We start from the raw sequence: 22890 nt of genomic DNA on the forward strand, positions 1-22890 counted from the left end.
ATAAAAAATCTCTTTACTTTTCTATAATCAAATCCAGCCATTTGTGTCCAATGTTATCTTCCATTTGTTGTATAGATAACATTTTTCTCTTCTCCACAACTGAGAAAGATATGTGAACAATTTTCTATTTATTGTTTTCAATATTTAGATTATTGATCTAAGAGGAGTTTATTGTAGTATATATGGGAGGTATAGATCTATACTCATTTTTATTCACACTGCCATCTGAATCTCTCAATAATTTTGCACTGAATGATTCTTTGCCTTAAGGAAAATATTTTATACTCTTGACCTTATCAAAGATTAATCTCTTATATACATAGGTTCTATTATGCATTCTCTATTCTATTCCACTGATCTATTTTTTGCATTAAAAAATCCAATACTAGACAGATTACTGTTAGACTGCTTTATTTTGAAATATGACAGGGTAAGTAACCCTTCATCATTTTTTCATAATTATCCTTGATAGTCTATTCTATCTGTTTTTTCTCATTTACCTATAGTTTTGCTAAATTCTGTAAAGCAACTTTTTTCTATTTACATTATTATTACAAAACTCTGTGAATTGATTTTGGAAATATTGGTATGTTAGTATTTTGGCTAAAAGTTCAACACTTTGATGAGTCTCTGGTACTCCCTGCTTTCAAATGTGGGTTAATACTTTTCTATGTCATTCCACAAAGGTGTAATAGACGATAAAGCATCTCCTGTGGGTATTCTAGTATTTCTTGCTCACCATGGTAACACTTGCTCTGTCTATCAGGACTACCTCATTTTTTTCTGTCATATGTCATGGATCATATATTTTATATCATCTTTCCTTGTGTTAGTCACTAGTAGTCTTATATTTCACCCTGTTTCCAACTACTCTGTTTCCCACTACCATATGCTTTCCCATTGTTGTTTGGGTGATCTGCAGTTTTGATTCTTCTGAGTTGAATATATTCTTTAAATCACATACCAATACTGACACCAGAATATTTTTGTTTTAAAGATGGATTTTGGCAACAAGGAGCAACTTGGGATAAGTGAATATGCTATTCAATTTTCAAATGCAATTCAGCACATTTTCTTCTTCATTCAATTCTAAGTGGGTATGGTTTCAGCCCATCCAAGATATATGTCCTCATAGACTAACTTAATGGAATTTCTATTAAAATGCATACTATAGTCTGGGCAATATTCATTCTTCATCCACCTGCTTTCCCCTGTGATGATTACCATCTTTTAAATTGTCATGGATCGCACTGAGGAAGATCTATAATTTTGAGGTATTTGACTCAATCAGGACAATGCCATTCACAAATTATAATGTTCTAATGAATCCCATCATCTCTAGGGAATGCTTCACCCTCTTATTTTTTCTATAGTCCTCTATGATGATGACAAGAATCTTCAAGAGAATGTGTCTCACTGTTTTATGCCTTGCTTAATACTAATAGATGATTATGGAGCAAAGAATTCTCTATGGTTGCACCTTTCAAGAAAGGTGCATATATACAAGAAAGACTGCTTGTGGGTGGATGTAATTTTAATGTAAGGTTAATGGTGGGTAGGAGGAAGAGTTAAAGATCTCCCCTATCCATTAATAGACCTCAATACCTTTTGTCAATTTCTAATGAAGCACTGGGTCATGAGGGTCATGCCATCTACCTCTAAAATGTGTGTATATACTCTGAGGTGAGATTTTCCTTTGGGGTTTAGGTTTTGGAAGAAGGAGCTGGTGCCAGATGAGACTCTGGGGAGCCACTTAGGAGCCCTCTGATTTTGAAAACCCAGATGTTGGTACTTCTCTCTCTGGTAAAAATGTATGTATATTGTCTATCGTAAGACATTTGGAAGCCCTCTCTGTTGGTCTTTCTGTTTGTAATTTCTTTTTGTAATTTCTATTTATATTTTCTCTGAAGTTTAAGGAACTGACTTTTCCCCCTGAACTAAGTGAATGATCTATGTGCTTGATTAAAGTAGATTGTTGACCCCTCAAAAGTTGCTTTCCTTTTATAAAAGCAGATCTAAGAATCCGTACGTAGGCCCTCTTGTGTATGCTAGGGTCCTTGCTGTTACTGGGGAAAGACTTGGAGGCTGCATTTTGTTCTATATTCAGATTTTTTTTCTAAAATCAGTTACTATTCAATATAGGAGAGAACCTGTGTTCTCTGGTACCCAAGTATCTATCTCTTAGAGAAAATCATATTCAAAAGCTTGCCCTTCTAATAGTTCATCAAAAATGACTTCAAGTTTATAAGTGAATAGATTATTCTGATAAAGAACTAGGAGAGATAAAAAATAGCATTTTGATCCTGATTTGGAGAACTCAGAGTGCACAGGGGAAAATGTGATACCTGATGGGCACCTACAACTGGAGATAGTCTAGATGTCTTAAAGCTAGTATGTCCCAAACTGAAGACATCATCTTTTCTCAAAAATACCTCCTCTATTTCTAAATTCTCCATTAATGTCATGATTACCACCATCCTTCCAGTCACCCAGACTTACAACCTAAGAGTCATACTCCACACTTCATCTCTGTCAACCCCTTGCCATAGCCAACCAATTTCCAAGTCCTGTCATTTCTAACTTCTAACATTCTCCACCTATGATTTTTAATTCTCACATACCCCACTATCTCTCCTCTGGCATTACCACCTCACTAGTGTGAACCTTTGTCATCTTACATCTAGATCAAAGCTTCTTTACAGTGTGTCAAGACCCCATTCCTGTAACTGAATGTAGGGGTTATAAAGAATTTCACAACAGTAAAAGGTTTCTGAATGCCCAATGACCAAAAATTAATTTGAAATCAAATATATAATGAATCTGAGGTGTTTCTGGCAACATTTGCCCATATTGCAACAATTTTTGAAATGTCTCTAAACATATTTCTGCCATTCTGTACTACTTATTAATGCAAAGCAGCATTCTCAGCATTGAGGATTATAAAATCAAAATGGCAATCAACTGTGAAAAATATTGAAGATGTTCTATATATCAAATATTCCATGAAGACTTAATTCTTTTGGTAAAAATAAATAAGCACATCCATCTTATTGGAATGAAAATTTGCTTTCACTTTTAATATACAGTAAAATTACTTGTATGCCAAAGGATTGTTTTAAAATAAATTTATGATTTATTATTGGTAAAAGTTTTATCAGTATACCTATTTTACATACCTATATGCCTGGGGTCACATAAAAAAAATTCTCAGGTGAAAAGCAGTTACAAGTTTAAGAAATCCCGATCTAGATTGTCATGATAGCTTACTGGTTGGTCTTCCTGCCTCATCTCTCCCTATAGCAGCCCAACTTCCACTCCACTGTCAGATTTATCTTCTTTCTTTTTTTAAAAATTGTTTAGTATTTTACTTCCCCCCCTCCCCCCTTGAATGTAAAAATTATTTTTAGCATTCATTTTTAAAACTTTGGGTTCCAAATTCTCTCCCTTCTTTCTCTTGAAACTTGTATTTGAAAGTTGAATTTTCTATTCAGTTCTGGTCTCTTCATCAAGAATGCTTGAAAGTCCTCTATTTCATTGAATATTCATTTTCCCCCTGAAGTATTATACTCAGTTTTGCTGAGTAGGTGATTCTTGCTTTAAATCCTCTCTTCTTTGACACCAGGAATATCATATTATTTTATTATTATATTATCATATTATTTAATGTAGAAGCTGCTTGATCTTGTGTTTTTCTGACTGTGGCCCTGTGATATTTGAATTTTTTTTTCCTACTTACTTGCAATATTTTCTCCTTGAGCTCTGGAATTTGGCTATAATATTACTAAGAGTTTTCATTTCAGGATCTCTCAGGAAGTGATCAGTATATGCTTTCAATTTCTATTTGACCTTCTAGTTCTAGAAAATCAGGACAGTTTTCCTCCATAATTTCTTGAAAGGTGATATCTAGCCTCTTTTATTTTATTTGTTTTTGATCATGGTTTCAGACAGTCCAATAATTTTAAAACTATTTCTCTTGGATCTATTTTCCAGGTCAGTTTTTTTTCCAATGAGATATTTTCTTTTCATTCCTTTGGTTTTGTTTTATTGTTTTTTTCTTTTTTTTCATTTGCTCTATTCAAATTTTTAAGGAATTATTTCCTTCAGTGAGCTTTTGTACCACCTTTCTCATTTGGCCAATTCTACTTTTAAAGAATTTTTTTTTTCTTCAGTGAATTTTTGTGCCTCTTTTTTCATTTGGCCTATTCTGCTTTTCAATACATTCTTCAGATCAATTTATACATTTTTTGGAGGCTTTGGATGTAGCAATTTTGACTTTGTTATGTTCTTCTGTGAGTGTGTTTTCATCTTGTCACTCTAGTAAATTTTTATGGTCAGATTTTTTTCTGTTTTTGGCTAATTTTTACATTTTATTTTTTTTAAAATTTATTTATTTTTAGTTTTGAACATTCATTTTCACAAGATTGTGAATTCCAAATTTTCTCCCCATCTCTCCCCTCTCCCCACCCCAAGACACCATGCATTCTGATTACCCCTTCCCCCAATCTGCCCTACCTTCTATCACACCCTTCCCTTCCCTTATTCCCATTTCCTCTATTTTGTTGTAGGGCAAGATAGATGTCTATACCCCATTAACTGTATTTCTTATTTCCCAGTTGCATGTAAAAACAATTTTTAACTTTCATCTTTAAAACTTTGAGTTCCAATTTCTCTCCATTCCTCCATTCCCACTCATCCCCACTGAGAAAGCAAGCAATTCAATATAGATTATCCATGGGTAGTTACACAAAAGACTTTCATAAAAGTCATGTTGTGAAAGACTAACTATATTTTCCCTCATTTTATCCTGCCTCCCATTTATTCTTTCCTCTCTTTTGAACTTATCTGTCCCCAAAAGTGTTTACTTCTAATTACTCCCTCGTCCCATTTCCCCTCCCTTCTATCATCCTTCCCCACACCCCACCTATTCTTTTCTCTCCCACTTTCCTGTAGTGTAACATAGATTTTCATACCAAATTGAGTGTACATGTTATGCTCTCATCAAGCCAATGTGATGAGAGAGAGCAAGCTTTTAACTCTCCATTGAAAAAACTATGTCTTCCTTCTTTTATGATAGACAATTTACCCCATTCCATTCCTCCTTTTCTTCTCCCAATATATTCCTCTCTCACCCTTTAATTTTTTTGTGTTGGATGTCATCCCTTCCTATTCAACTCACTCTGTGCCTTCTGTCTATGTGTATATAATCCCTCCAAGTACCCAAATACTGAGAAAAATCTCAAGAGTTACAAATATTATCTTTTCGTGTAGGAATGTAGACAGTTCAACTTTAGAAAGTCCCCTATGATTTCTCTTTCCTGTTTACCTTTTCATACTTCACTATATTCTTGTGTTTGAATGTCAGATTTTCTATTCAGCTCTGGTATTTTCAACAAAAATTCTTGGAAATCCTCTATTTCATTGAAATTCCATTTTTCCCTGAAGTCTTATACTCAGTTTTTCTGGGTAGGTGGTTCTTGGTTTTAATCCTACCTCTTTTCATCTCTGGAATATCATATTCAAGCTCTCTGATCCCTTAGTAGCTTAGAAGCTGCTAAATCCTCTGTTATCTTGATTGTGTTTCCATAATACTTGAATTATTTCTTTCTGACTATTTGCCATATTTTCTCCTTGACCTGGAAACTCTGGCATTTGGCTACAATATTCCTGGGAATTTTTCTTTTGAGATCTCTTTCAGGAGGTGATTGGTGGATTCTTTCAATTTTTATTTTACCCACTGGTTCTAGAATATCAGGGCAGTTTTCCTTGATAATTTCTTGAAAGATGATGTCTAGGCTCTTTTTTAGCTTTCAGGTAGTCCAATAATTTTAAATTTATCTCTCCTGGATCCATTTTCCAGGTCAGTTGTTTTTCTAATGAGATACTCCATATTGTCTTGTAGTTTTCCATTCTCAGCCAGGTGAGAGACCCTTCCCACTAACCTTACAAGCTGTCTTTAGCATTTGTGTTGAGAAGTCTGAAAACTACAGCAATTGCCAGTGATTCAGTCCATTAAGTCCTGCTCTAGTTTAGTCCATGCCAGCCCAACCCATTCTGATCTGCACTCTACTCCCAGGCTGGTGTGACAGACACTTCCTGTTGTTCTTCTAGATTATCTTGGGTTGGAAATTTGCTTCAGTTTGTAATTTTGTGTCCTGTGGCTCTAGAATTTGCTTAGAGTCATTTTTACAGATTTTTTTTTATGGCGGTTTGGTGGGAGAGCTCTAGCAGGTCCCTCCCCCTATTCTGCCATAGTGACTCCTGACTATAGTATTCTTGTAGCAATTAACAATATATTGCTTTTTGATATTTCTTTGCTGCATTTTGTTAATATGTTGCCTTAGAATTCATTTTCCCAACTAAGACTCTAAGGTCCAAAAAACTGGGGATCATAGCTTTTGTTTTTGTTGTTTACTGTTTTTCCTCTTTTGTATTTGTTTTGATTCTTGTGTATCCTACAATGTCACAGTAGACTCTCAATAAATATTTTCCAGTTAATTTAAAAAGATTATAAAATTATAAAACTTCTCTTTCAGAGTGATGATCCTTTAATCACCAAGTTCCTAAAACTCTGGCATATGTTTTTGGAGTCTATGATACATTAAGAAATGAAATATAGTCAAGGATAAATGAGTTATTTGGAGATGAGATCATGTACACAGAAGGAAAGTTAAAGTTTCTGGGAATTACTAGGAGTGAATAACAATTTCACACTTGATGGTAGCTAGTGAGCATTTGAAAATGTTTTTCATAAAAATGATTAAGATTGTTGAAACATTTTAGGCATGTTGATCTTCACAATCTTATGTACATTTCACTTGTGCAATGATTTACAAACCACAAACTCAACTGACAGTTATAGGACAGAAAATTTTGCCTTGCTAGATCATTCCCCTCCCACTTTTAAAAGGAAAATTCTAAACAAACAGAGAGAAACTGGTCTTAGTACTTGCTAAAAAACCAAGCATATATAATGTCTACAACACTTGATTTCTGGGAAAACATAATAAAGATATTTCAGCATGCCAGTCTAAAAATCATGATTATGAGCTATCCATGAATGAGGAGGTATTTCCTCCTTGGAGACTTTGATATGGCAGTTAATCTATGTCTTCTCCAGTCCTTTCAAGGTCCCACTTAATAAAGGAACTAACAATTAAAGAGTGCACTGCAAAGATCTGAAACATCCTGAAAATTCAGAATCTAAATAAAAGAGTACATTTCTCGATCTACTCGTAAAAAGTGAATTTTTATGTCCCTTTTAAAATTACTAAGGTTGGATGGTTTATACCTGCATTAAGTAAATTAACCAACAAAGTACTGTCGGTCATAACAGAGCCTCCCAGAGGCTCCATGTGGACTTTAGGAAGAGATATTGCAGTAGAGAACAAAGAATTGAGTTTGGCATGAAGAGATTAAAAGTTCTACTTTAATAAAAAGATATGGGGAATTTAAAAAAAACACAAAATGTTTTTTTCTATATTCAAAATGAGGGAAGTCTACGGGGGCTATGTGATAAGGTAGGGTTGAGGAGTAGTTGACTTATGACTATTTTCTACTGATGTACTTGGCACTGATGCTTCTCCCTACTCTGAAGACTTTACCAGTGAGACCTGAGCTATTCATGATTAAAACTGTGCTTAATGATTATGAGCTCATGATTGGAAAAAGATCAAACTGTTCCCAGGAATTTCAATGTTCTTTATTCCCCTACTCCCTGCCCTTTTTCAACCATTTCCAGACTTGCTATTATTCAAGACTTTGATTTTTTTTTTGTTACTATTTGAAAAGTATGGCAGACATTCCTTTCCCCTCTGTCTCAGCCAATGCCATATTTTCTAGCTCTGTCTCTCTACAATCACAAAAACGAGGTTGAAGATGAGGACATGGTTGATCTGAGACACACTAAGATCTACCCCTTCACCCCAATATTCAAACATAGACTCACAACCTAACAAACCTCTGGCATTTGGGGAAGGGAGGCTGCCAAGTGTTGCAGACAGAAATGAGGAAATTCTAAAATGAGCAAAACCACAGTATCATGTAGTAACAGACACAAAAAGGAAAAATGACTCAAAGGAGCGAACAAAGAACTTTCAAGACATTTCAAAGAAGCAAATAAGTAGATACAGAAAAAGTGAACCTTAAAACATCATACGAATGAGACAAATCATTATTATTTCTTTCGTTAAATAAATTGAAGTGGCATGTGCATAAGCATGTATTTATTCTTGACTTTTTATGAATAGCTTTATGATATTAAAAGATATTCTCTAATTCAGCCTTTTCTGAAAAGAGGTAACCACCTACAGGCTATTTGAATACTGACACAACATAGGAATAATTCATTACTAGAATTAAACTTTGCCTCTGGCTTTGTGGCAGGTCAGAGTAACCAGTAGCCATTCAAACATTTGTCTGCTAGGCCTTGGGCAATCCACGCTTTTCCTGGCATCTTAGCAGAAACGAACATGCTCCATTTCCCATACCTGGAGAGCCCTCCCTCATCCCCTACTCTTACCATTAGAAAGTCAGCCTATTTCCAAGGCCCAGTTCTAATACTCTCTCCTCAATAAGGCCTTCTCTGACCACCTCCTTCTGAAGTAATCACTCCCTCCATTATAGAAGCCAAGAATTTTAGGATAATAGGACCCCAAATTTGGAACTAAGAAGGGACTTCCAATTTTATGTAGTATAAACCCTCCATTATATAAACTAGGAAACTAACGCCCAGAGTGTTTAAAGTGATTTGCCCAAGATCGCAAAGCCAGTAAAGAAAACAAAAACAAACCAAAACACACACACACATACACACACACACACACACACACACACACACACACACACACACACGCAGAGAGAAAACTTGGGATTTGGACCAAGGTTCTCTGTCTCCAAATTCAGTCCTTTTTCCATTGCATTATGCTTATACCTCCTGTACAATAAACATATGTTCAAAATATACTTTGGATTATATTTGTTTTCAAACATATCTTGTGTCCCTCCTCCTAAATACATTTTAAGTTTCTTGTAGGCAAGCGATAGTATAATAGAAAAAAACATGTCTAGCCTTGAGGAGTGAGTCAGCTGAGCCCATGGGAACTGGAGATTTTATCCCTCCCTGTGCTGTACCCAGCCATGGAGTTTTGATTGTATTCAATCTTGGGAGACTGCTTCTGGAGGGAGGAGGCTTCCTTTTCTCAAATTCAATGCTTAATTCACTTGCCCATTCTGGATACCTCAAAGAAGACTTTAATTATAGTGAATTAAATTATGATTTGCAAGTCTAAAGAGTTCCCCAAAAAAGGAGAATTAAAAAAATATTTGCTCTAATTGGCACATGCAACTTATTCTTATAAAAAAAGGAATGGAATCATAAAAGAATCAGCATTCATTAACTAAGACAATATAGTAACAACTTATAACTACTGTTATGGTCTGCTAGTAAACTAATATTTAAATGTCATCAAAATATAAAATTATTTTACAAGACTGATCATCAGGCATTTTATAATTCACTTGGGTTCTGCTATATTACTCCACTTCAAACCAAGCTTTCCCTGGAATGTATATTGAACTTCTTCCAGTCAGCCTCTCCCATATCTTCTCCAACACCAACAACTACTCTCGTGAACATCATCTCTCCAAATCTGATGGATGTTCCCACTTCACCCGCATACCTCTGGTGCTTTAGAACTCACAAGGTCATGAAGAGAATGTTTATGATACACTTACCATGTTCTATGTACTTTGCTAAATTCTGGACAAAAATAGTCTCTAATCTCAGACCTCCCCATCTAACTCAGGGAGACAACATGCAAACGTATACAACATGCAAACTATATAAAAATAAGATATATGGAGATAATTGAAAATCATCTCAGAGGGAAGGCACTAAAATAAGGAAGACTGGAAAAAACTTTTGGAAGAAGCTGGGATTTTATCTGGGACTTGAAGGAAGCCAACTTGATGATGAGGGAGAAGAAAGGAAAAAGAACAAAACAGAAGGAAAACACTGATGAGACCAGGATTGCTGTTCATCCCTTCTACCCCTTTGCATGGGGCAGATAAAGCAGTAAACTCATGATCTGCCTCATGGTCACAGACAAGAAACAAACGTGGAAGATGTCTGTTCTGTTAAACAATGCTGCCCCAACCCTACTGTCAGTGTTATTGAGCAGGAGAATTCCTTTCATGGTTGGTCAAAAACACACAGAAATCCTATCATTTCTTAAAGGAACAATAGATTGATCAATTACATGCCCTTGGGATTCACAGAAATCATTAAAAGAGTTCTCCAGAATATTTTCTATTGAGCCATTTTGTCTGCTACATTTGGGTTCGATTCCTTGGTCCCTCACTTAAAAGCTATGTGTAGGAAATTGTACATAAGACATTTGCAGTTTTATGTATGATCATTTCCCCCCCTTATTATTCTTTGGGTCTCCCTTTTCTTACTGTTTTCATATAACAAGTCTAATCTCTCTGGTAATACATCTGTTTAAGTTTATATATGTATACATACCTGCATACATACCTACATATATATATATTTTCTTGTTGTTGTTGTTGATAAATTTTTGTAATCTACGAACCTGGTTTCACGTGCTTTTCCATTGTTTGTTGGGTATCCCAGAAGTTTAATTCTTTCAAGGTTCTCTTGTCCTGTGACTTGAGATCATGCAACACTCCTGGGGGGAAAAAGGATGGCATAGAAAATTATCAAAAAATTTATGAATGCTACGTTTAAATACATATATGTAGTATGGAGGGAAAGGGGAAGGAAAAAAGTTAATTCATTGAAAAGGAGTAGGAAATTGTACATAAGACATTTGCAGTTTTATGGGTGATCATTTTCTCTCTCCTCTACTGGAAAGGCTCATTTTATTTCTTAAATTCAGAAAAAAATAAATAAATAATAAAATAAAATAAAATGATTAATGTCTCTAATGTTGTGGAAAACGATAGGACCTTTCTACTTCTCAGTTCTATTTTGTTTAAAGTAATTTAAATATCTTATTTTTCTAGGCCATGACCTGAATAAATAAAATACTAATACATCCAACACTTCACTTTCCAACATTGCTTCATCATTATAGGAAATAGACTACCTGCCAACCCTCTCATTTTCTAGTATCACGTTACCAGGTTTTTTTTCCCCCTTCCATTTTTTCCCCTTTATTATGAATTAAGTTAAGAGGACAGTTCCTTTCACTTCTGGATATGATTCTAAATAGATATTGGCTGATTAAAACTATAACTACTTCTTTAAAAAGCATCACATTCATACATGACTGATATCCATTGTCAGAGTTATTATTTAATTAGTCAAAAAAATTAAAACATTTGATACCATTGAGAAAAAGGCAAATCATTTTTAAAAATATATTAGAACATGAAGATACTCACCTCCTTTGATATGAATTTAGGAATCAATTCAGACTTTATAAATTGATTTACAAAGTACCTAATACATGAGTTATCTCAATAAATGATGATAATATGTATATATTAAACGGAGATGCTATTAAATGCATCAATATATACACATAAACTTTATTAAATCCTATTTAGAACCTCATAATATCTTTGCTCCCTTAAATCAATGTAAATTTAAAAAGAATAAAAATCCTTAATAATTCTCTGAATGACCTATATCAGTAAAATGATACCCTAGGGCTCACGCATAAACACATTATTGTATTTTATTAGGAACAAAGATGTTTTAGTGTGTTAATTTTTACAGTCTTCATTCTTTTTAATTTGCAATTTGAATCGAGACTGAAGTGCCCCATTATATTTGTTGTCTATGTCATATATTATACTTGGATACATCCCCAGTAAATTATGTTCAATTGATCACTTTGTTATATACTGTGCTTAGACTGCTACAAAAATCACCAGTGGCATACAGGAATAGCATTCTGGGTTTGAAGGAAGGAAGACCCAAGTTCAAAAGAGTGGATATACTCTCAAGTGTAAGTTATCTCACTTATTCATGCCCAGGTGACTCTCTCAGAGAAGAGTTTTTTTTTAATGCCAATGATATCAGTAGGTGTCAGTAGATAAATTTTCCATATTGGGAGTTCCCAATTCTGACCAATCACAGGTCTTGACCAAAAAATAAAAGAATAAATGAATGAGTGAAACAAAATAACAATAGATAGCAGGCCATAGTCATTACATCACAAATGCTCTTCCTTCCTTTCTTCCTCACTCCTTTTCTTCTTTATTCCTTCTTTCATTTTCCCTTTCTTTTTCTATTCATTCTTCCTTCCTTCCTTTCTCCCTTTCTTTTTCTATTTTCTTTCATAATCCTTTCTTTCTATTTTCTCCTCCCCATCTCCCTTCCTCTTTCCTTCCTCCCTTTCTTCCTTCCTTCCTTCCTTCTTTTCTTCATCATTTAGTCTAATCAAGTCCGTTGATAAATATTTAAAAAAAACTTTGAAAATGAATTTTTTCCCATTTTGAAATTCATCTATAATGCCATACGATATTATATGGTATGATTAAGAAAAGATTAATTTTGAGGTCTGGGCAGCAGCAGTACTTTTATAGCAATACTATGCTATTTCAAAATAATTATATAACAAGGTCCCATATAATGTTAGGACTTAACTGAATTGCAGACTCTTTATTGTCTTTATATACCCTGTCAATTGCATCAGAAAAAGGAGGAATTCTTGAAGTGAATTTGACAATTTGATCAAATACTGAAAATATTTTTTGAATACAATAATGCCATCACTTCACTGAAGGATATTGGTTTTCCTGTGGCATTGTACCTTCCCCATGGAAGTGTCCCACATTGTCTGTGATCTCACAACATAACTCTTGGTATATTTCCTGCTGTCATCAACTTTTGTCATGACATTAGTTATTGGCCTGTTGTCACCCCAAATCAATCTTTTTGGGGTAAATGTTGGAATGTTTAACAGACACCATATTAAATTTATATCTTTCACCTGTCATCTGAATCTCCCTAAATTCATATAAAATGCCTTTTATTACTTTCAAAAGCAAGATAACCAAATTCAGCTACATGCTACTAAAAAGATTTTGAATTTTCATACAGCTTGAGTGAAAATGATATCTAAAAATGTGGTCATGGGATATTTTTACACTGGAAGCTCTTGGTATTTCAATTGAAAATATCACAGTAGGTAAAAGTTGATAGTGAGGGTGTTAGCTGAAAAAAACAATTTCCTCGCAGCTGAGGCCATTAAATACAACAGCCAGATTAGGCAATAACACTTGCACAAACGGATGCAATTATAACTGTAAAAGCAAACTTCATTCATGCAAGGGCTCTGAGGTCATTGAACAAGTCTAGTTGAGACCATGGATCTCTATTTGTGCCAGAAAATGACTCTCAGAACAGCTTGGTGGCACTTAATGTCATGTGTGGGTTTTCAAATTCAGTCCAGAGAGAGGAATTGAATCTATCAATAGCATATGTACAGTTTCTCTATAGGGTCTAGATTTTCTCTGAAGTTCAGTTTCCATTAAAATTGATGACTAGCATTTGCCTTGCCAAATCTTACTGCTGCTGCCTGAGAGAAAGCTTGGCAATACGTCATTGTTGATATGAGTTTGGTGTATGGTCATTCAAATTCTAAGCCATTTGATCCGAAGTTAGAAAATTCAGAGTGCTTGAGGGAAATATGAGGCCTATTATTGGTTATCTCCAAGTGGATATCTTGTCCAAAACTGAACTCACTGCCTTCTTCCCAAAACCTTCCACTCTTCCTAACTTACCTAGTATTATAAAAGACATACTCTACAACAGGGGTGGGGAACTTGTGGTCTAGAGGTCATGTGTGGCCCTGAGGCTGTAGGTTCTCAACCTCTGTTTTACAATCTTACCAATCACCAAGACGTACAACTTAGGTGTTATCATCAACTCCTATCTCTCTCACCACCACCACTATTGCTGCAACCACCACCACCACAACCACCTCTAGCCAATCATTTCTATCTTCATAGAAGGCTATTGCAGTTGCGTACCAGAGAAGAGACTAAGGCCTGAAGAAATGTGGTAGTTGTGTGATTAGAAAGAAGAGGACACATGAAAGACATATTGTGACGATAAAACCAAAAAGATTTCTAATTGATTGTCTATAGTACGTAAGGGAGCATGAAGAGTAAAAGAGAATTTAGAACATTTAAAAGTGGTGGCTGTAAGGGTGGCAGTACCCTTGAAAAAAGTAGGGAAGAAAGAAAGGGTGGTAGCTTGTGGAGGGGTGCATGCGGCAGATTCTATTTTGTGAATGTTAATTAGAATTCCTATGTAATATCTAGTTTAAAACATCCAACTGGTCTACAGGATGTTACTCATATGAAATATTCCATCTTCTATTAGTGATATGAAGTAGCTCAAGAGAGAAAGTTTAGATTTGTAGATCAGGGAGTAATACATAGCTAGAGTATAATTGAATCCACTGGAGTTGATCCCTAAAAGGGAGTACATAAAGGCTTAATACAGAATCATCATCACATAGCATATTCAAAAGGCTACTGATTTACCTCTAACATATAGTATTGACAATGAGATTCACATTTTCCAAAGTCAAAAAGAGGAACTCATGATAGGGCTTAATAGGGGTTGTTTATGAATAAATATGTTGGAGGTTGACATAAGGCATTCCTACCTTACTGTTGTTATTACTAGGAAAGAAACAGTGAAACAGGTTTTTATTAGATGCCTACTATGTGTCAGATGCTGTCTCAAGCTCTTATTTCACTTAATACTGTGATCATCTCAGTAGAACATAGTATGAATGAATATTTGTATTATGCTCCAAAGTTCACCTGTGAAATTATGTGAAACACTTCAGATAAAATATGTCTGGGTGATCCCTTTTCCTCTATAATCAGTTTAGTGACGGCTTATTAAGTTCAAAGTGTTTTCATAGTTGGGCATGCATCGTTTAGCTCCTGAACATTTACCAGGAAAATATTTCAAACCTTATTCGCAAGAAAAATGCTGGACAAATGCCCACAAAAGCAAGATGAAAGTTTAGGAGAGGCTCCAATAGCAATCTATTGGAGTCTGTGGTATATGGGAAAACAGGCTGTTACTTCTTCCAGGTTTTGGTAACTAGGAGCTGAGGGTATGTGAGCAAAGGGCCAGCATTGTGTTGTGGAAAGTTTGGATAAAAATTAGACACAATAATTATAGCTTACCGAGATGGAAAGAGACTTTGAAAGGTCCCATTTTACATCACTCTACTTCCCTCTTTCTCAATGTACATCTCAGAATTTATAATGGCTTTCCTATAATTTTGCTGATGTGTTGGCATATGTAATATCAACGATAATTTTTCATCTATAAAACACAATTTCCCAAGCCTAAATCATAGGGAAGAAAAAAACTAATAAGATATAATAAAAATGTTTTATAAAGTTGTTTTGTGTACTTGGTTACATGGTACACAGAGTTGGGAGAGGGGACAGTAGTGTGGGACAGTGATAGAGTTCTCACTTTTCAGGTTCTTCTTTTTAAAGACTGTGGTAAACTGTGTGCTACAATGAGTCCTCGAGTGTGTTTAACCTGGAATTCTAATATGGAATGGCATGGGATAACTTAGTTGCCCTTCACCTTTTTTATTTTTTCTGGATGCAACAAAATGCTATATAATCATGTGGTATTATTTCATAAGCATTAACAGACTTTGCAGGTTTTTCACGTACACATCCTAAGAGTAAAAGGACAAAGAAAAAAAAAAACACTGAACAAAGTGAACCACAATACAGACCTATTTCTGAGAAAAACCTCTACTAGAATCACTGATATTATTTATGGTTTCATAACTATACCATCCATCATAACTATACCATGTCTGGGTGGGGATCACCCAGGCATATTTTATCTGAAATGTTTCACATAATTTCACAGGTGAGCTTTGGAGCATAATACAAATATTCATTCATACTATGTTCTACTGAGATGATCACAGTATTAAGTGAAATAAGAGCTTGAGACAGCATCTGACACATAGTAGGCATCTAATAAAAACCTGTTTCACTGTTTCTTTCCTAGTAATAACAACAGTAAGGTAGGAATGCCTTATGTCAACCTCCAACATATTTATTCATAAACAACCCCTATGGTTTCATAACTATACCAAATTCCGAGGATTTACACTTGTAATCTTTTCTATAGTTACAACATTAAAATATCAATTTATCAATTAACAATTCAATGCCTGCTATGTACCAGGCACTCTGCCAAGTGTTAAGGGTACAAGGCCAAAGAATAAAATACTTCCCACCTACATGGAGCTTATACTCCAATGAGTTCTAATGAATAACTAAGTGAAGTCATAGCTTAAGGAACTTTCGAGATCATCTAGTCAAACAGATGATCTCCAATCCCTTCCTCCATTTTATACACAATTAAGCTCCTCTCAGCAGCTGATTACACTATTATATTTTTTAATCTGATATGTGCTCCATAAAAAAAGGAGAAGGAATTGTATGCATCTGATAGGAGAATATACTGCTTTTAGGCTAAAAAGCAAGCCAATTATTGTGACAAACTGTAGATGATTTTATCTCTTTAGAAAAGGGGGCCAATAGAAAAAGGCATTAGACATTTGAAAAGATCACAGACTGAACAATTGCCCCCACCTCATATAGTGAAGAAGTAAGCACTGTCTGGGAAGAATTCAGCTCTGTCCAATCCATCACGGAAGAGGGATTACACGCCATGGTGAGAGGATGGTACAAGTGAGTCAGGTAGAGGATTGTGGTATTAACCTTTACTCTAGGTTGTCCCTTCAGGAAGAGAAAGCATTCCACAAATGCTGTTTATAAACTGTTTATAAACACTCTCCCAAAGGTGCCAGTAGCCACCAAGCTTCTCTTCTGGGGCTCACCCACCTCACTCCTCTTCTGGCAGGTCTATATCTGACCTGGGTGAATTTCCCAAGTACTGCCTAGTTTAGTGACCTGTGCCATGCTAGACACCTAAGGACAGCGACATTGTCGATGTACATTGGCTTCTGATGTTTCTCTTCCCCCAACGCATAAAGATACCTTGCCTTCAACTTTCAACTAAAATTGCAAGATTCCCAGTTACTCTCTTGTTTCTCTCTCTTTTTTTAATTTAGTTCATTTTCCAGTCATACGGAAATCTCAGCATCAGTTGGACTCATGGGTATTCACTACAAGCTTGAGGGTCCTCCATCTAAACACGCTGGCTTGGCTCATTGAGGCTACTCAGTATTTTAAAAGGTAAAGAACCTTTGTTTATAAGAGCTGAATAATGACTTTGGTGTCCTATATTGATTTTCAGGGACCCATACTGAAAGAAGTACAGTATTCCATTACTGCCATCAGCTTCAACAATCAATCTAAATAAATGTGTTTTCTTTGTAGACCCTAGTCAATACAAATTAATTTGCAGAGTACTTACATGGGAAGAAAAAATACCAAAGCTTGTAAAGTTTAAAGTAGCCCATTTGTTGCACTGAAATATATTTTTGGAGAGGAGACAGGGAGGGAGATACAACATGTGCAGAGCTTAAGTATTTTGGAGCTATAAAAGTTTTTAAGTAGATTCTCTAACTTCCCACTAACAACAAGAACACTACTTTAAAAAAGTATCTTGGGTCTACGTGATAGTTATAATACAAGTTGCAAATAAATATTTTAAAACGAATCACTCAGGTGACTAGAAAGGATTTAGGAGAAGCAGGATAGTGATCTTAATCATCTGATCAAGAAGCAGCTTTTAACCCAGTTAATCATTTCTAGAGGCATTTCAGGCATATAGCTATGCAGCTATATCCTATAATACCTATATTTTATACCTTAAAATGTCCATAATTTATTCTTAATTGCTATATTTCATGTAATAGCTACATATTCTAGGTATAATACACTAATTATTAAATAAATAATAAAGAAATAATGTGTAGTAAAGAAATTATATTTATTATGTTAAAAAATATTTTATTTAAGTAGCAATTATGTTCTTTATTTAGGTGGCACAGTGGGTAGAGTGCGTACGTATCAGCTGGATACATCTTCATGAGTTCAAGTTCAGCTTCAGATACTTAGTAGATATGTGACCAGGGCAAGTCATTGAGCCTTGTTTACCTTAGTTTCCTCATCTGTAAAATTATCTGGGGGAAGGAAGTGGTAAACCACCCCAGTATCTTTCCCAAAAATGGGGTCATGAAGAATTGGACCCAACCGAAATGACTCAAAAACCACAAAATGTTCTTTATTGAATAAAATCACATTAATCATATATATTAATTTCAAGATACTAAGAACCTTCTTTAATAGCTATATAGTTATTTCATGGAATAATCATATGATTTAGTTTAATAAATGACTATAATATATTCCTTATTGAATAAAATCATTTTAACTAATAATTAAGAATCAATTTTCCTGACTTAACTGATGGGTTTGAGGTCCATTGGTTACCTTCAATTTGGTTTAGCCCATCTGCAGAGATAGTTTGCTGAGGTGTGGTCACTGTGGATACCATAGCTTCTCGAAGCCACAGGTGAGAGTTGAATGCCAGCTAGGCACAAGAGGTAGATGAGAAAAAGGGCTCAGCAGGTCCTCACACCAGAGATGTTGGTCCTCCTTGAACACCCTATACATCCCTCTAGAGGTCATAGGGAGCCACTAGTGTTTGTTGTTCCTAGAAATGATGTGATGAGACCTGATCTTTATGAAAATCAATTAGCCAATGAGTCTCAAACCCATTGATGAATTAGGAGAGTTTCTACCCCAAGCATATGAACACTTCTGCCAGTGGAATAGCATTTGAGAAAAATTTATTCTAACAGTCATAAAGGCAACTAAGGTTTGGTCAGACATCAAAGACAGCAAGGTTATCCACTGCATCAGACTATCAGCATTAGTCTTGATGTTTGTCTTTGATGACTCTGAACTTTGATGACTGGAAAAGAGAGTGAGGTTGATGACTTTTGCAGCTCTGCCTCATTTAAATCCAACTTACCCACAAGTCAAGATATCACACCCTCATGTCATTGATCTTCTTTGAAAACAAAAGACAACAATGACCTCTAGAAGCATAGTAGGCCCTTAGTAAATGTTTATTGAGTTGGCTTTAAAATACAAACGCAATTGTTTGGCATAAAAAGTCCTTCGTATACTTGCCCTAGCCTACATTTTTGATACCTATTTCATATTGCTTTCCTTTACGCATTCTATAGTTCCACTAAATTGTCCTGATTGTTGTTATTTTAATGTGCAACGTTACATTTCCCATCTCTGTTTCTTTGCACTGGCTGTCTCTCATGCCTATCAAGTCATTCCTCTTCATTTGTGCCTCTTAGAATCACACATTTCCTTCAGTATTCAGCTCAAGTGTGACCTTCTACAGAAAGCTTTTCTGTTCACCCCTAGTTGCTAGAAATTTCCCTAGGTTAAATTCTCTTGGATCATTTCTCAATTTTATTTATAGCTTTATATGCACATGTTGTCTCCCCTGAGAGTATATGTCTTCTGTCTTTGTATCCCCATCACTTAGCTTGACCACAGTCAACACTTGCTTCTTATTGGACTAAATGATAAAAGTGTGTGTGTGTGTGTTTTAATAAATTAAAGTGCTAAATTAATTGATATGGAATAGTATATTGAAATGCATATCAAGGCCAATCGATATGCTATCAAGTCCAGGGCATCGATACCCAGATAATGCATATTTATGTCTTACTTTTGCAGTATTTACCAACATATGACTAAAAGTGCATGGACTCCCAAGCCAAACTTTACCTATAAAAGAAAACTATAGTAAAACAGGATGACATCAATGAAAAGCATTTATCACTGTTTAAAAGTAAGTGAAATGGAAGGCACTTTTGTTTCTGTTGGGTGCTATTATGGGTAAGTAAGCAGATATCCAATTAACTTTCCCAGATGTATTCCATGAAACTAAAAGTATAATACAGATCTATTAAAATAAGGAAATAGAATTATTCTGCTCTGCACCTTAACTTTAGTAACACAGTAAATATAATTACTAAGCAATTGAATTCCTGACATGCAATGATTATTCAGATTAGGCTGTAAAACAAAAAGGAATAGAGATGGGAAAAACCCCAATTTTACATTTTCTAGCTTTACAAAACTATAGGCCTCAGGGAGATAGGTAGTACTGTTGTCTTCTTTTTTTTTTTTATCAATATGTCATAATACAATTAAATAATGCATTTGCATTAATCTGAATCATAAGTTCTAAAGCTTTTGTAAAATATCTCAATAGTTTTCTAGTCCAGTCCGTCTCTTCCTAGGAGACAAAATGCTATTCATTCTTATTTTATAGATGAGGAAATTAAGGCCCAGAGAACAAAATACTAATTTCCTTACCATGCTTGTTTGTTGACTATGTTACAGTTCTAGAAATAGAGAATTTGGTGAAGGAAGCAGTGGGTACGTGTGAGGACAGATCAATTTATTTTTGGTGGGGAGGAGCATTTAAAATTGGTTTAACTTTGTCTAAGAGAAGAAGAAACCAATGTCACATGTTAGTAAAATTTAGGAAACTGAGATATAAGGAGATAATATAATATCCCCAGAATTGCATGGGAAGAAGGGGAACAGGGAAGGGGAAGGGGAAGGGGAAGAGGGAAGCATTTATTAAGTACCTGCCATGTTCCAGATACCATGCTATATGCTTTATAAATATTATTTCATTTAATCATCACAAAAACATTGTGAAGAAAAGTCTGAATCCAAACCTAGGCTTCCTGTAGAGTTTTAAGAAAGTCACCTTATTTCCCTGAGACTAGCTTGTTGTTGTTCAGTCATTCAGTTTTGTCTGATTCTTTGTGATTCCATGTACCATAGCATGCCAGGCCATTTTATCCTCCACTATCTTATGAAGTCTGTCCAAGTTCTTGTTTGTTGTTTCTAACTTTGCTATTTCATGCTCTTCCATTTCCTTTTCCAATCAATCCCAACTTCTCATTTTGTGGCCAAAATATTTAATTTTCAGTATTTGATCTTCTAGGGAATAGTTTGAATTTTTTTTAAAGTTTTGACTGATTGGATCTCCTTCTATCCAAGACACTCTCAAAAGTCTTCTCCAACACCACAATTCAAAAGTGTTGCTTCTTCTGGCTCAGCTTTCCTTATAGTCCAATTCTCACAGCCATACATTGCTACTGAAAAACAAAGTAAAACAAAACAGAGTTTTGACTATATGGACCTTTGTCAGGAAGATCATGTAGGCTGTCCAGATTTGCCATAGCTTTCCTTCCAAGGAGCAAGCATCTTTTAATTTCATGGCTGCAGTCACCATCCGCAGCGACGTTTGAGTCCAAGAATATAAAATCTGACACTGCTTCCATTTCTTCTCTTTGCCAGAAAGTGATGTAACCAGTTGCCAAAAGCTTTGTTTTTTTTAATATTAAGTTTCAAACCAGTTTTTATATTCTCCTCTTTCAAGTTTCATTAAGAGGGTTTTAAAATTCTTTTTTCACTTTATGCCATCCATGATATTGTCTGCTCATCTGACATTGTTGATATTAATCCTAGTAACCTCAATTCTGGCTTTTGATTTATGCAGCCTGACATTTCAGATAATGTACTCTGCGTATAAGTTAAATAAATAAGGTAAAAACATACAGCTTTGTACTCCTTTTCCAATATTAAGCCAATCATATTCTGTTCTAACTGTTGGCTCTTGGGCTGCAAAAAGGTTCCTCAGGAGACAAATAATATAAACTAGTGCTTCCATTCCCTTGAGAACTTTGCAAATTTTCTTGTGATATACACAAGCAAAGACTTTAGGATACTTAGTGAAGCAGAAGTAGATGCTTCACTGGAACTTCTTTGCCATCTCCGTAAGCCAGCGATTTTTGGCAATTTGGTCTCTAATTCCTCTGCCTTTTAGAAACCAGCCTACTCTTCAGATATGTTCTCAGTTCACATCTTGCTGAAACCTAGTTTGCAGAATCTTAAACATAATCTTTCTGGCATGTGAAATGAGCATAATTGTTCCAGAATTTGAACATTCCTTGATTTCTTGCCATTGCTCTTCTTTAGGGTTGGGACATAAACTGATACTTTCCAATGCAGTGGCCACTGTTGAGTTTTCCAAATTTGCTGATATATTGAGTGTAGAACTTTAACAGCATCATCTTTTAGGATTTTGAACTGCTCAGGTGGATTTCTGTCACATCCACTAGGCTAATCGTTAGCAATGCTTCCTAAGGCCCATTTGATTTCCTTTTCTAAGATGTCTAATTCTCGATCAGTAATCACACCATCTTTCTATCAGTGATGTTAAAATCTTTCTTGCATGGTTCTTTTGTGTATTCATACTACCTCTTCTTAATCTCTTCTGCTTTTATTAAATACCCACCATTGTTGTCTTTTGTTATAATCAGTTTTACATGAAACATTCCCTTGATATCTCTAATTTTCTTAAAAAGATCTCTTTTCTTTCTCATATTTTTGTTTTCTTCTATTTCTTTGCGTTGTTCTTTTAAGAAAACCTTATCTCTCCTCACTACTCTCTGGAATTATGCATTCAATTGGGTATATCTTTCCCATTTCCCTTTCCCTTTTTTTTTTCTTCTTTCCTCAGCTCTTTTTAAAGCCTCATCAGATAGTCATTTTGCTTTCTTGTTCTTTTTCTTTGGAATGATTTTTGTGTCCTGAATAATATCGCAAACCTTTGTCCATAGTTTTTAAGAGAGTCTTTCTACAACTCTAATCCCTTATATCTATTTATCACCACATTTGATGTATAAGGGAAATTATTTAGGTCATACCTATATGATCTGATGATTTCCCCCAATTTCTTAAATTTAAACATGAATTTTGGATTAAGAAATTCATTATCTGAGCCATAATCAGTTCCGTGAGTTGTTTTAACTGACTGTATAGAGCTTCTCC

At 35.0% G+C, this 22890-nt stretch overlaps 1 long non-coding RNA gene across 1 annotated transcript in view; it reads left to right on the forward strand.

Moving 5' to 3' along the window:
- LOC140511676 (uncharacterized) overlaps window positions 1-22890 on the forward strand; it is a 57255-nt gene that overhangs the window by 30157 nt on the left and 4208 nt on the right. The window contains exons 2-3 of the long non-coding RNA XR_011969626.1: window positions 17112-17235; window positions 19711-19825. This is a non-coding gene — a long non-coding RNA (uncharacterized lncRNA). The remainder of the gene's footprint in view (window positions 1-17111; window positions 17236-19710; window positions 19826-22890) is intronic.

The sequence above is a fragment of the Notamacropus eugenii genome, chromosome 6, assembly GCF_028372415.1.
Source record: "Notamacropus eugenii isolate mMacEug1 chromosome 6, mMacEug1.pri_v2, whole genome shotgun sequence".
Taxonomy (NCBI): Eukaryota; Metazoa; Chordata; class Mammalia; order Diprotodontia; family Macropodidae; genus Notamacropus; species Notamacropus eugenii.